General features: G+C 38.1%; 1 protein-coding gene across 3 annotated transcripts in view; it reads left to right on the top strand.

The window, feature by feature from the left end:
- The window catches only part of LOC141444921 (uncharacterized), a 137,687-nt gene that overhangs the window by 72,288 nt on the left and 51,797 nt on the right, over positions 1-13,602 (top strand). The gene's annotated exons all lie outside the window — the stretch shown is intronic.

Genomic DNA, 13,602 nt, shown 5'->3' with positions numbered 1-13,602 from the left:
GCAGATGTTTATGGGCGGTGGTGATCTCTTACCATCAGGAGACCCACTTGCTCGTTTGCCATCCAGTCGAATAAAAAATAAAAAAAACCATGCAATTTCGGAGCCTCGAAGTTATTCGTTACGCAGATTTGCAGTGACAGTGACCTCCACACCGATTAACGCAACACATTGTCTACCTTGATTTCCGACAGCCTCTCGCTGGGAATCTTATAATTAGACGAACCTTCATTGTCTTCAGATGACACAAGTGTAGACCAATTGACAGATTCAAACTTGAACTATTGCTCAACTTAAAATAAACAGCGCAATTACTATTCCGAAGCCAACAATTGAGCACGATGATATGACATGACGTACGCTTCAAAAATATTGCCAAATGCTTAGAACAAGTATTTCAAAAACTACGACCTTCGTATCTACTCCGCCTTATCTTCTTTTGTATGAAAATGAGAGTACGTAATGAGTTGTTTAAATGTTCACCAATCACCGTAACCGTTGATGTAGCCGATAGCGTAAATCAACACCTTTTAATTCCTTTATTTATATTCAATAACTGATAGAGCATCTCAAATCGTAAATACATCAATGTCGATCTCTATCATCAGTTACACAAATCATTTGTAAAGCATTTTTAAATCATAGTTCTGTCTATGATTTAAAGATATTCAAGCGAATTTATTCGAAAGTATGTGCAGTTTTTCAATTAGCTAAGTAATTGGGACGACCGTTGAGATAGTATTTTTCTTTTAGCGTATGAAATTTCATATGCGTAAAGTTTAAAAAAATAATGAACTGGACGACTTTACGTCAAAAATAAAAGCGAGCGAGCGGTAATTTTCGGTGAAACTGTTAGTTTGTTCTTATCCTGTGATCTACAGGTTAGGTTTATGATTATGGTTGACTCAAATAGAGGATCGTGGGTTCAAAACCTGGCTCACATCTTTGAGTTTTTCGAAATTCATATGCAGTGCAACATTACATTTGATATTTACCACGAAATTTACGGTAAAGGAAAACATCGTATGGCGTGAGTGAAATACCCAATCTGCATTGGGCCCGCGTGGGAATCACAGCCCAAGCCCTCTCAATGTAAGAGGAGGCCTGTGCCCAGCAGTAGGACGTATATAAATAAATTTTCCATTATTCTTTTCATAATTATGCGATTTGATACGTATCCATTACGGTGAGCGCTTTTAATGGCATTTAATAATGTGGTGTCCACTCTCCATGCATACAAGAGCATGAAATAAACTGACATACCCCATTAGATTTGACGCAACCGGGCCGAGGAAGGGTTAGTTTGAAAATAATTATTAAATTTATTGAAAGGTTCAGTGTCACCATGGCCTGGGTTCTGAATGGATTAGGGTAAACAGCATAAAGAAGCTTTTGTATCCGAAATTAAATGTCACCCGATGTCATTATTCAGGCCGGTTGACGCACGATCGCTGCCGACTGTTTGCTGTTACGGATAACAGGGCGTTTATACCGTGCGATCGTAAAGCGGCGTTTTCGCCAATAATGTACACATCCAGCTCAGCTGTTTCCACCAGATGTGCTGTGCGAGGATGTGTAAATGAAGTGTTTCAATAGTTTAATGAAAAACACATCCCTCGCAACACATCCTCGCATATTATTGGTGGAGACGCTGCTTAAAGCTTTGTTTTAAAATAAGACGAGTATCTAATGGACACTTACTTCAGAACATATCGATAACGGACGGATAAAAAAAAAACCATTTATTTCGGGCAACTTGGCCCATACAATAAAAACCTTACAGACTAACATACCTATAATCAATAATATTTAACACATTCGAAGAAATGCCTGTATAATATAAAACAAAATAAAGGTAACTAAAACTACATACGAAAACTAATTTGGTGGAAAAACGGCGGCAAAATGTCTATTTGAACAAAACAAACAGAGATGGATGGTGAAACAGAAATAGAAATAGAAATATTTTATTCGCTCTTCGCACATTAAATATATAAAACATAGAATAAAAATAAAAAAAAAACAATATGCGAAATCGCGAAACGGTCCCAGCTAGTGGCCGTGTAGGCCAACGCTGGTCTTCCGCTTGACCGCTTGGCGACTTCACGGAAGGCGACAAAAATTAACAGGAACAGGGGATTAGTCTCGTTTATATCTGTATCTGTGTTACTAAGTCCCACTAACATTATAAATGCGAAAGTTTGTTTGTTACTTCATCACGTCTAAACCGCTGAACCAATTTAGATGAAATTCGGTACACATAGAGATTGAGTACCGGGGAAGGACATAGGATAGTTTTTATCCCGGAAAATTGCATAGTTCATAGTTGATGAAGTTGTTAGAGAACCTGACTACGAAGCTTGAGGTCCCGGGTTCAATTTCCGGCCGGGGCAGATATTTGTATGAATAATACGAATGTTTTTCTCGGGTCTTGGATGTTTAATATGTATTTAAGTATGTATTTATCTATATAAGTATGTATATCCGTTGCCTAATTTCCTTAATATACAAGCTCTATTTAGGTTTGGGACTAGGTCCATTGGTGTCAAGTGTCCCATGATATTTGTTTATAATATTAGTAAGGTGATCCCGAAAACGAAATTAATGATGTCAATAGAATTTGCTATGTGATGGAGCGCTAACAATCTATTTGGCTTGGTCTTACATGTGGACGCGTTTCATAAAGATTTAGCCCGAGTGAGCATTTATTGCAATAAAGAGTTTGAATCTCGATCATTATTAGAACAAACTAACACGATATTTATATTTTAGTTCATGCAAATTCTATAATGTCATGAATCGCTTTGTTTATTTTTAAAATTCTTAAAAAGGAATAAAAATTACGGAGTAAAAATCGTGCGATGTAAAACACACGGAACAAGCTAACCCATTAATTATATCTGTACCGGCTGTCGAAGATGCCTCCAAACCGAACTTTGCCGCGTCGCACAATGGGATTCGGATATTATGCGTATCAAAACCCATTATACAAAGCTTGGAAATGCCTACATTTGTTTATAAGTATCGAGGCAATTCGTTCCAGTTCTTCAACAGCGTATTATTTGTAATCAAATTTTAGGAGCGGTCGACGCAGAAAAATTTATCTTGTGATTGTTGTCATTATGTTTTTATCACTGTCAGTCAGATGATCTGATTAAGTTGTATATTATTTAATAGCAATGCAAAGGGTGAATTTACCCCCAACCATCTATTGTAACGATTGTTCGTAGCCTGTATATAACCCTGATCCACGAACTGAACGCCTAATAAAAATAATTTTAAACAACAGAAAAATGGATGTACACAATGTTCGATAGCGTTCATTTATCTAATTATCATTTCGTGACAATTAGTCCCTGTAGGTGTTTATTTATATTTTTTATATATTCTTCTAAAATACGTCGTGGAAAACCTGATAATATTTTAAAACAGGAACATATTGTCTAACATAAATGTACACTCACCGGATATACAACGGAATAAGTATAAGTAGTCCGTAATAATAAAATTGTCAGGAAGTGATAACTACTAGAAGTTAATTGTAGTAAGTATTGATGCAGTTGATTTCTCAATACGAGTTCCTTCACCTTCTGATACGACACAGCATCTGTTTTGTCCTTTTCATGATATAAGTACCTACCATATCCTCAGCCTGTAAACAAGCAAGCGTACCGTAATTCAGTGCGTGGGCGACGCAAATTCGTTCGACATCTTTCATGTTTATTCCTACTATTCTTTCTAGATCAAGTTATAAGGTAGCTATTTTTAACGGGGCGTATTCTGAGCACCTTAGTATTTTGGAGACAATGTAAAAAAAAACTATTTTCTCAAACGCGATGCGATGCGAAGCGATGCGATGCGATGCGATGCGATGCAATGCGATGCGATGCGATGCGATGCGATGCGATGCGATGCGATGCGATGCGATGCGATGCGATGCTATGCGATGCGATGCGATGCGATGCGATGCGATGCGATGCGAAGCGAAGCGATGCGATGCTAAGCGATGCGATGCGATGCGATGCGATGCGATGCGATGCGATGCGATGCGATGCGATGCGATGCGATGGATGGATGGATGAAATATTTCCTCAGTGTTTGAGAAAAGCACTATACAATCCTCGGCCACAACAGGGATTGATCGAGTTTGGGGTAGACGGCCGAGTCTTAGACGAAGCCGGATAAAACAAGTCCAGCAATCCTTGTTCTGGCCAAGGATAGTATAGTGCTTTTCTCGAACATGGCCTCTGCAGTAATGTACTATTCTTTTGGTGTGTACTAAAATTTTGTCTAAACATAAAATGTCATCCAAGTCGTTAAAACGGTTTTAGTGGAACCAATACGTACAATAATTGCTCGTTTAAAGTAATAATATGATTAAACTAAGTGCCTGTACGAAGCGTACGTATTATAATGTATAAATTTAAAATACATATCGGTTGAAATACATACAGTTGAAATACCGAAAATTATAAAATATAATGCATCAAAATATATAAAGTTATTTGACATAAGTTCTAAACGCATAAGCTTCAAATGCATAGTGGTCAAAATATATAATGGTTACAATGCATAATGGTTCTTAGTCATATGGCACAAAAAGCATATTTTCATAATGTATACGTTCAAAATCTATACAGTATGTTTTCTATAATGGTTGAAATACATACTAGACACTGAATTTTCACAAAGAAAAATGCATATATTACAATTCTGGCACTCGCCGGCCGCTGCCGCGGCACGCTCGCTTCGCTCGCTCGGCTCGTGCTTGTTTTGGTCATAGTTGAACCTAACACGCTCCTCCTCGCTACGCTCGTCGTCGCACCTAAAGTTGCTATTCAATTAATGATCAGACTTTAGTTTAAAATGCAAGGTCTTGTTAGACAATACGGCTTCCGATCAGTCGGTTTCTTATAGGTTAGGTTAGGTTAGAGTTTTGTCCAGGCGCGCAGCGCCTTAAATACGCTGTAAAGGAGCTCCGCTTCGCGGAGCTCCGTCGACATTGTCTTACAGTCCATGATTTTTCAGAATTTATTATGTAAATACAACGTAAATAGAACGAACTTAGGCATTATAGTATGTATTTTGACCATTATGAAAAACATACTATAGGAATTTTATTTTTTAATTCTTTTAACTATTATATATTCTGATTGTATATATTCTGAACATATACATTGTGAACTTAGTCATTTTAATTGTACGTATTTCGACCAATATGAAAAACGTGCTTTATGAATTTTGATTAATGTTTATTTAAACCATTATATTTTACAATTTTCGGTATTTTAACTGTATGTATTTCAACCGATATGTATTTTAAATTTATACATTATAATACGTACCCGCCTGTACGAGAACAGCAAAGGATAAACATGAGTACCTACTTGACTTAATGGAACCACAAATGAATGGAATATTAAACGACCTTCTCCCTCTGTAAATGATTCTGACAATTTCGCCTAAACGAATGTAAACATAATTCTTCGTTGGGATATCAAGTTAATAAAAGGACGGATTCTATTTGTCAAACAGTCATTTATACCAATCTCAAAAAACATGCTCGAATAATTTGATAACATTCCAATTAACTTGGTACTTTTTTCTTGTTACGTTCCGATTGATTAAACCGTTTATTTTTACCATTTATTGTGTTGGTGACACATTTTAGTTAGTAAACGTTAAAAATAGGTCACTTAAATTTCACTACCCTTTTTATTTCCCTTCTTGCATATATGCTGAGTGCATGTCCTTTGCCACAACATATGTTAGTGTTGTAATAATATATCTTATCTTAAGAATTTCTAGAATTATTTTACAAAAGGTACCTAAGTTGAATAGACTTGACATGATACTATATTTTAGTCTCTAAATAGGTTCATGAACGCGTTATTTTCTTATGTCCAATTAGCGACGCACATCCTGTATAGATAAATTGCATGATATTAGCAGAGCGACTGCGAGTATTCAAAAGCAGCCGTCTCAGTCGATGCGCATCGCATAACACAAACATCTGCAGTTCATGTTTCCGACACTGCAATAAAACTGAGAAATAACAGTACAGTAACTGAGATATATAGTAACGAACTTTTTCCTGCAAATTAAGATTGGTTTTTGGAGTCTTTTTGTATTTTTTATTTCAACTCCAAATTTTGACATCCCGTAAAATCCAAAAACCAATCTTAATTTGATTGCTTAATAGCGACATCTCTTGTCCGGGTGAGCGGTTAGTTAAAAAGGAGTGTTTCAAAGTTTTTCGATGAGGGCTAAAACATAGATGTCGCTAGTGTCACTGCTTAAGTGACTAAATAAGAAAAAAACAAGCTGAGATATGTAGTGCATAGGAGAAATTTGTGTCTGCTCCTGTCCAGTGGTGGTGTAGGGGTATAGCACGCAGCACAGAATGCTGAGGACCGGGTTCGATTCCCAGCGCTGGTCTCTTTTTCTGGTTTTTCTGTGTATCCATGTATCAGTTTGTATTTTCGATTTTTCCTGCAACTCCGTGTGAAATGGACTCGGTTATCTCCAAGTGTGCAATAAGGCCTCTGATTTTTTGGTGAAGTTGAACAGCTTCGCGGCACTTGTGAGTTCAGTCCATTCCTGGATATACATAGTCGTTTTTTCCTACGTCCAACAATTGTTATTCCAACTGTCAGCAGCCAAAAATCGTTTATACTGTCTGGCCTCTTCTGCCTGTAATTCTACTGTGATCATAGTCCATCCCTTGATTAGACGGCTCGTGATGTCCCGGAGTTCGCGAAGTTTCCTCGAATCCCTCTGGCCACTCTGGCTCTGGCAAGTTGTCGGTCAGATGTGCAGATTCAATCACATCTATTTGCCGTACTGGTGATATAGTTGACACACAGGTACCTACTTTTTCAAGGGTCTTTGATTGAATTGTTTCGCAGTTTTGTATAGATTTGATGTTTTTCATCGTGTTATTCGTGGTCATTTTAAAATGTTATTTCGCATAATAAATTTCGAAAATTTGAGAGGTCCGAATTGGCTTGAGTTTGACTATGCCGAAATGGTTTACTTATACATGCCTTATTAAATAAACTATTTACTTTTCTATTAGACTAATAAATCAGTTTCAGTTTTTCACTTTGTCATAAAAGACAATTACCGCAAATGACTGCGGATCGGTATCGGCCTATCTATTCGGAAGCTACGATGCTACCTACGTACAGTCACACATATCAAACCGGTATTTAAACTTATATAGCCTTTTTTCGTTGAAGGGTCAAAAAATTAATATAACAATAAACACAAACAACGACTAAACCCATAAATAAGCCGTAACCAGAAGCGCATTAACTTCTAGTAATTGAAGTTCGCGGTTTTCGCAACAATAATGCACTGGTACCGTGAGGATCGAGGCTCGGTTCGTCCGTAGGGCATAAATAAGCTGATCGTGCATGCCTCGTGTTCGAAATGCGATGTTTTGCAATGGCTCCATTGTTTATTGTGCGCGGGCGCGGGCACGGCTGCGCTGAACACGCTGGGAACACCGCACGCGCAGACACGTATGCTATGAGACATAGGTGAAACCCTAGAACATTTTGGGTCACGGCTAGAGTGACTAATGTTTTGAATTACAAACTGATAGACGCTATGTTTTAAACTTTCTTGATACTCATCCATAATTCTTCATCTTCTTAGTCACTATGCTCTTGACAGAGTAGTCGTGACCGTCCGCTGAGGATCAGAAGTGAACCTTCGTGACGATTTTCTTGAGAAAATAGTGCGATAGTTTCCTCTTGCCTTCCTTCCACGCTGCAGTTCTGGCATCCATCCGCTGCTGCTGCTCGCTTAGGTCCCTTTGTTGCCTTTTACGACACCCACGGGAAGAAATGAATCCACTCTATTCGAAAATCAGGCACGGCACGTACTCATCCATATTACCACGCACGTAAAAATGGAGAAGGACAATTCGCGCATTTAAACAATTTTACAATCTATACCACCCATTGATTGGCTTTATTTGACGGATAAATGTGATGACGTCTCCGTCTATTCGAACAAAACAAACAGAGACGGCATCACATTTATCTGACAAATAAAATTATTCTATGTATGGTGAACCAGCCCCTAAGTCTACTTACACGTGGCTACGAATGAAGCTGTGACGATTAAGTTCTGAGAGTGGTTTTAATTATGATCATACGTCTGCTCAGAAAGGTCACTTCATCGAAGGTTTTTTTGGTACCTAACAGAGAGGTGTTATGATGTGACAGAACTGTCTCTACGTTAAACCCACCTGTGCTATCAGGTCATCTTCCAAGCCCATCCACCCTGTATTTGTTAAGAAATAAGTGTCTTAATGTACTAAATATCGTAAGCTTGGCTTCTTTTTGCTTCACACGATCAGAAAAACAAACAAATCTCTTCTTAATTAATTTTCTCTAGTCTATTCAGCAAAAATATCAAGTCATTTTAGACAGTTTTTTTTTAAATTGTCCCTTTAATTTTGGTCATATTCTAAATCTAAACCATATAACACGCTGCCACTTGTGACTTAATACTCCCTTTGTAAAAGACGTACGCCGGGAATGGTTTAGAATTCAGCTAACTTGTCAGCGCTGACTTATAACTAACAATTTGTCTGCAATTCAAGTCATCGGTCAATGATCTGACAACTTTATGTTCTTGCCGACAAAGCATTGTAGCAGATGAAATTAATGTCTTCAGTTTAAGACGGTATTGATACAGTGTTTAATGGCTACAGTATAGCAAAACTTTTGTAACAATCATAAAAAACCAGAGTCTAGAAAATATCCGAGAAAATATAATTAAATTTCACTTAATCTATGTCAGCCCATAAATTATGTTTTAAAATGTAAACGCAATTATCAAGAAAAGTGAAACTATATACTGAGCTGTGAGCCGTGAAGCTTGCCGAAGTAACCCTGAAGTTTGCACCATTGTATTAATTTAAAGTGTATTGCTCTATCAATGTATTAATTAAAGTTAATAATTATTGCACAGCGGTAAGCAAAATCGTAATTTAGAATTATCAATCGTCAATGGCCGAGATATCTTCTGTAATAATTTCACAAAAAGTATTCTCAATTCTCATTTGCGATTGATACGCGATTGCAATTTAGAATCAATTCACGAGAAAATTTTACTTGAATTTTTAAGCGTAGTTTTCACGTTACGAGTCAAATTATCCTAGTAACATATAGGTCTTGAATATTCCATCACATTATAACTAGTTCGACAGCCCCGCAATCTATAGCTACTCGGATGATTCTACACATAGTGTGATAGCCCGGCTTAGTGCCCACCCAAAGCGGAGCGGACTCCTCCGTACAGTCCCAGGTTAACTTGAAACGTCAACTTCATAGAAGTTCGGTGGAAGTGCTTTCATGCAGCCGATCGGTATGAGCTAAACTAAGTCCATACGGAGCCTGCTCCGCTTACGGCGGATGGTGAGCATTAGTGCACATTAATCGAACGATCGATTTTATAATCGGGCCCCAAGATACAGGTTCAGCCTATTATAGTTTGGGGTCCACTGTATACTAGTAAAAATGTAAAATTTCTTGTGTGTAATAATAAAATTTTCATTTTCATAATCTTTGTTAAAAATCTTTACGGAATGTGTAATTTATAATAACTAGCGACACGCCCTAGCTCCGTGCTAAAATATGAAGTTACCGCCTTGTTTATCGACTTACTTTATTTATTCACCTTTTTTTTTCAAAGTTGCGCCCGCGCGAAGCCCGGGCTGGTCGTTAGTAATAGATAATCAGATGTTACCTAAATCTGCAGGAAATGTGCCTAATTGTGAGCAGAGCACTAATCGTGCACTAATCTTTGTTCACAGAGGTGTAACGCGAAAGCGAATTCGCCTTGAGAACGGAGATTTCTATTTTTCGCAGCGCGAGCGCAGGTTTTGCCTAACAGGTGTAGCAATTCTTAAGAAACCTACTAGGCCCTTGTTCAGTGTTCCAGTTTTATGATACCTATTTACATTGCACCTGAAATAATAATTTTTCCTATTTTCTTTTTGAGTTGTCCCACCCCCTCACTGTCGGTTTTCATTAGTGCAGTTAAGGAAATTTTACGATTATAATATAATATACTATACGTCACGATTGCAACTGCAGGCTTTTCTCATTATGCTCTATTATGGCTACGTTTCCACTAACGATGTGCGAGTTGAGAGGAGCGAGGTGAGGTAAATAAAGCGTTTCTATTGGTTCATGAAAAACATATTCCTCGCAACACATCCTCGCACATATCAGGTGAACACGGAGCCTAATAGTTGTACAGAGGTCTACAGAAAATTGGAACATTTTCCTTAAAAGTGTTTTTCAATCAAAAAGCTCTAAGCGAGTCAAGTTACCAGATACCTTTTGTATTATCATATTGAATATCATGTAGAGCCTCAACGTAACATACACTTAATCAAACAGCGGACAAGAATTTCTTAGGAACTACTCCCTTATTTGTGAAAATATATTAACCTGTGTATAGCGAAATGTATGTTCGCGTCTGACAAAAGCAAATGCCAAAATAACAAGCCAATATTCGGGCACATAATGAACAAGCCTAAAAGTTTGCCTTTGTCGGGCACAACATGGACTACATCATCATAATCATCATCATCATCATCATCACCGAAAAGCGTTTATGCGGCATGCTCTCAAGCAGAGAACCGTGGATCGTGGGCAAGTTTGAACCTGGGCTCGCACCTCTGTATTTTTCAGAGTCAAGCGCGAAATTTGAAATTAACCACGAGAATTTAATGCTGAGGGTGTAAGTAATGTTCCCAATCCACACTGGGCCCGTATGGGAACTACATCCCAAGCTTTATTCTGACAGGGGGCCTGTGCCGGCAATGAAGCTCATATAGCCCGAGGTGATTATGATGAAGAGTTTATGAATAAGGAAGTTACAATACCGATCTTAATGGTTTAATGCGTCCTGAACTAAGTATCACGCCAGCTCATCAGCTGCTTACAATTTAATTATGGGACGGTCTTACACAGCTCATTTTGTGTGAAACAATGCGGCGGCTCGTTGTCGTTTGCAAAACGCGCAAGCAACAGTGCGTTATCGCGACTGCACCAGACGCCTCGCCGCGGCGCCGTTGCAGCGCACTATGCACCCGTGTGAGGTTCCCACGAAGCGTGAGACCACACCTAATCCCTCATTAAACAACAATTTACGCTTAAGCACAATTCACAATTAAAAAGCGTGAAGAAACCACTCTTTCATTCTCAGTAACAAACTCGTAAACAATCCGCGTTGCGTTGGTTGCGCAGACAGATACAATGAAACAATTGAGACATAGAGTTCACAAATGCCCATGTAGTTATTCCGAACTAAACTAGTTTATTAACATGGGGCGCTTTATAAATTTGCAATTTGTCACCCGATCGTAAAGCATCTGAGTGAATTATCCAGTTGTTGTGACAGTAGGCGCATGACTCAATTTGTCAGTGTAATGTGTATCATATCAGTTTCAGATGTATTATGCTCGACTTATTGTTCTGCTTATACTCATGCTAATGTCATTCTGAGTCTGAAGTGTTATGCATTTAGGACGCTTAAGCATATCCTCATAAATATTAATTGTTTTGTGCTCTGCGCGAAACACACCTGTATCAGATTAATTAGTTTGATATCATTGAATAATTCACATATGAATTGAGCCTGTATATACGCTAAGATAATATCATCGGCTGGTTCAACTTTTTCTCTCGTATATTTCAACAGTCAGGTTTATGGTTAAGTGAACTATATTATTCGTTCTATTTTATACAATGCAGTACAAGAATCATGATAAGCGAATATAAATAGCCATATGTACATATTTACAGTGGGTACTGTAATAAAGGCCAATATTTTTTATAGAACGGCATTCTTAAACACGGCAGACATTTTGTCCGAATGCGGATGTTCGATATCAACTTACATGTCACGAATATCATCATCGAAAATCACGATCGGGATTATTAGATAGTGCGCAATCCAATTTCATCTTGACGTCGACGCCTGCGTCGCACTACAATTTGGCACAATGCAATTTGCTATTCGACGTTACAACACGCGCGCACGCCGTGCGTACACTTATTTCCACCTTTTCATCTCCGCGAACATCAAATGAATGATGCTTTTTGTGCAAATGGTACGCTCGATATTCGAATTGACACATTCATCCACAAAAGCACGAGCAGCAAGCGCCGCGACCCGGGATTGCATGTCTCACGGACCGCGGCTCCGAAGTATCAAATTTATTTTTATGTATATTTTTATTGTTTGCGGTGAGGATTGTCGCCTCCTTAGGGGCTGTTTGTATGCGGACTGAGAAGAATTACGTACGCGCCGAAGCGTATCCACTTTAGAAGGTAGCGATAAAACAATTTGTTTAGAGAATGAGATGTACAAGTATAATGCGGGTGAATATTGTCTGAGCGGAATCTCTAAACTGGCGTACTTACAGTGCTTACTTTAGCGCTGAACGTGTCTTCAGAGGGCTCTAATGGTTTACTAAGCGTGGACAAAATATATTTCCCCATGCGAAATAAGTACCTAAATAGAGAACGTGTGTGTTCGCAGTGCCAGAACGTGTAAATCTTTTTGCAGAGCAGTGGCTTGGTGGAGCCATCATGAATGCACACTTGATTGTATAATTTAGTTAAGGTAATCTCGCTGCGAATTGCGCAGAGTCTGCCAGTTTTCAATTCCACGTCTGAAAACTATGAATGTCGTTTCCTCTGAAATTGTGTTTATTTGTTCATTCGCTTTGCGGTAGCCGTATAATAATTACTCGTATGTAATTACTACCACATTACAAGCTAACTTACTTAAAGGGTTCGAAAACGTTTCTTTAGATAAAAGGTATTTATTGTCGACAGAAACCTTATTTTCGAAACAAAAATTGTAATATATTATTTGCGAGAGCCTTGTTAGTTATTAAATCAAGAACAAACGCATTTAACAAATCCTTTAAAAACTTATTAAACCATTTCAAATATATCTGTGTTCAATAAAGCACAATTTAAAAGTAAATGCACTAAATTGTTCGGAACACTGTGCACTTAAGTATCACAAATCTATCTTGTTGATATAAATTACATCCAAATTAAGCGAGTGTTTATGGGAGAGCGACTCCGTAAAATTTTCAGGAAATTTGTTCCGCAACGCGACTATTCGAACTATGTTCGTCCTGTTTCTTTTATCTGGTTACGTCTCTCTTGAGAGTGACAGAGAGAGAATGAAGAAAGTTGAGAATTTCGTAGTTCGGAATTCGAGCCCAGGTCTGTGTACCGACAATCTGAATCACGTCTCGTTGGAATCTGGAAATGTTTTCGACGGCGACCTGCTATTGGACGACTCCCGGAAACTGCGCTCTGAAAGCAATCTAGTCGGTGTTAACGTTCAAAGTAATTTCTTTGGCTTCATCCGCAACGATTCCTATTACGTATGATGAAGACAAGTTGGATGGAAATTGGTAGAACATTACAAATAGCAAATTTTCTGAATACTTATGTCATATTTCTACATTAACATTTTTTTCATTGTTTGAATTTTACTCCAGTTATCTTTCACTTATAAATAAAACCACATAAAATAGACTGATAACAAACG

This window comes from Choristoneura fumiferana, chromosome 2, assembly GCF_025370935.1.
Source record: "Choristoneura fumiferana chromosome 2, NRCan_CFum_1, whole genome shotgun sequence".
NCBI classification, from domain to species: Eukaryota; Metazoa; Arthropoda; class Insecta; order Lepidoptera; family Tortricidae; genus Choristoneura; species Choristoneura fumiferana.
The sequence above is the reverse complement of the archived record's forward strand: the minus strand, read 5'-3'. Positions and strand labels throughout refer to the sequence as shown.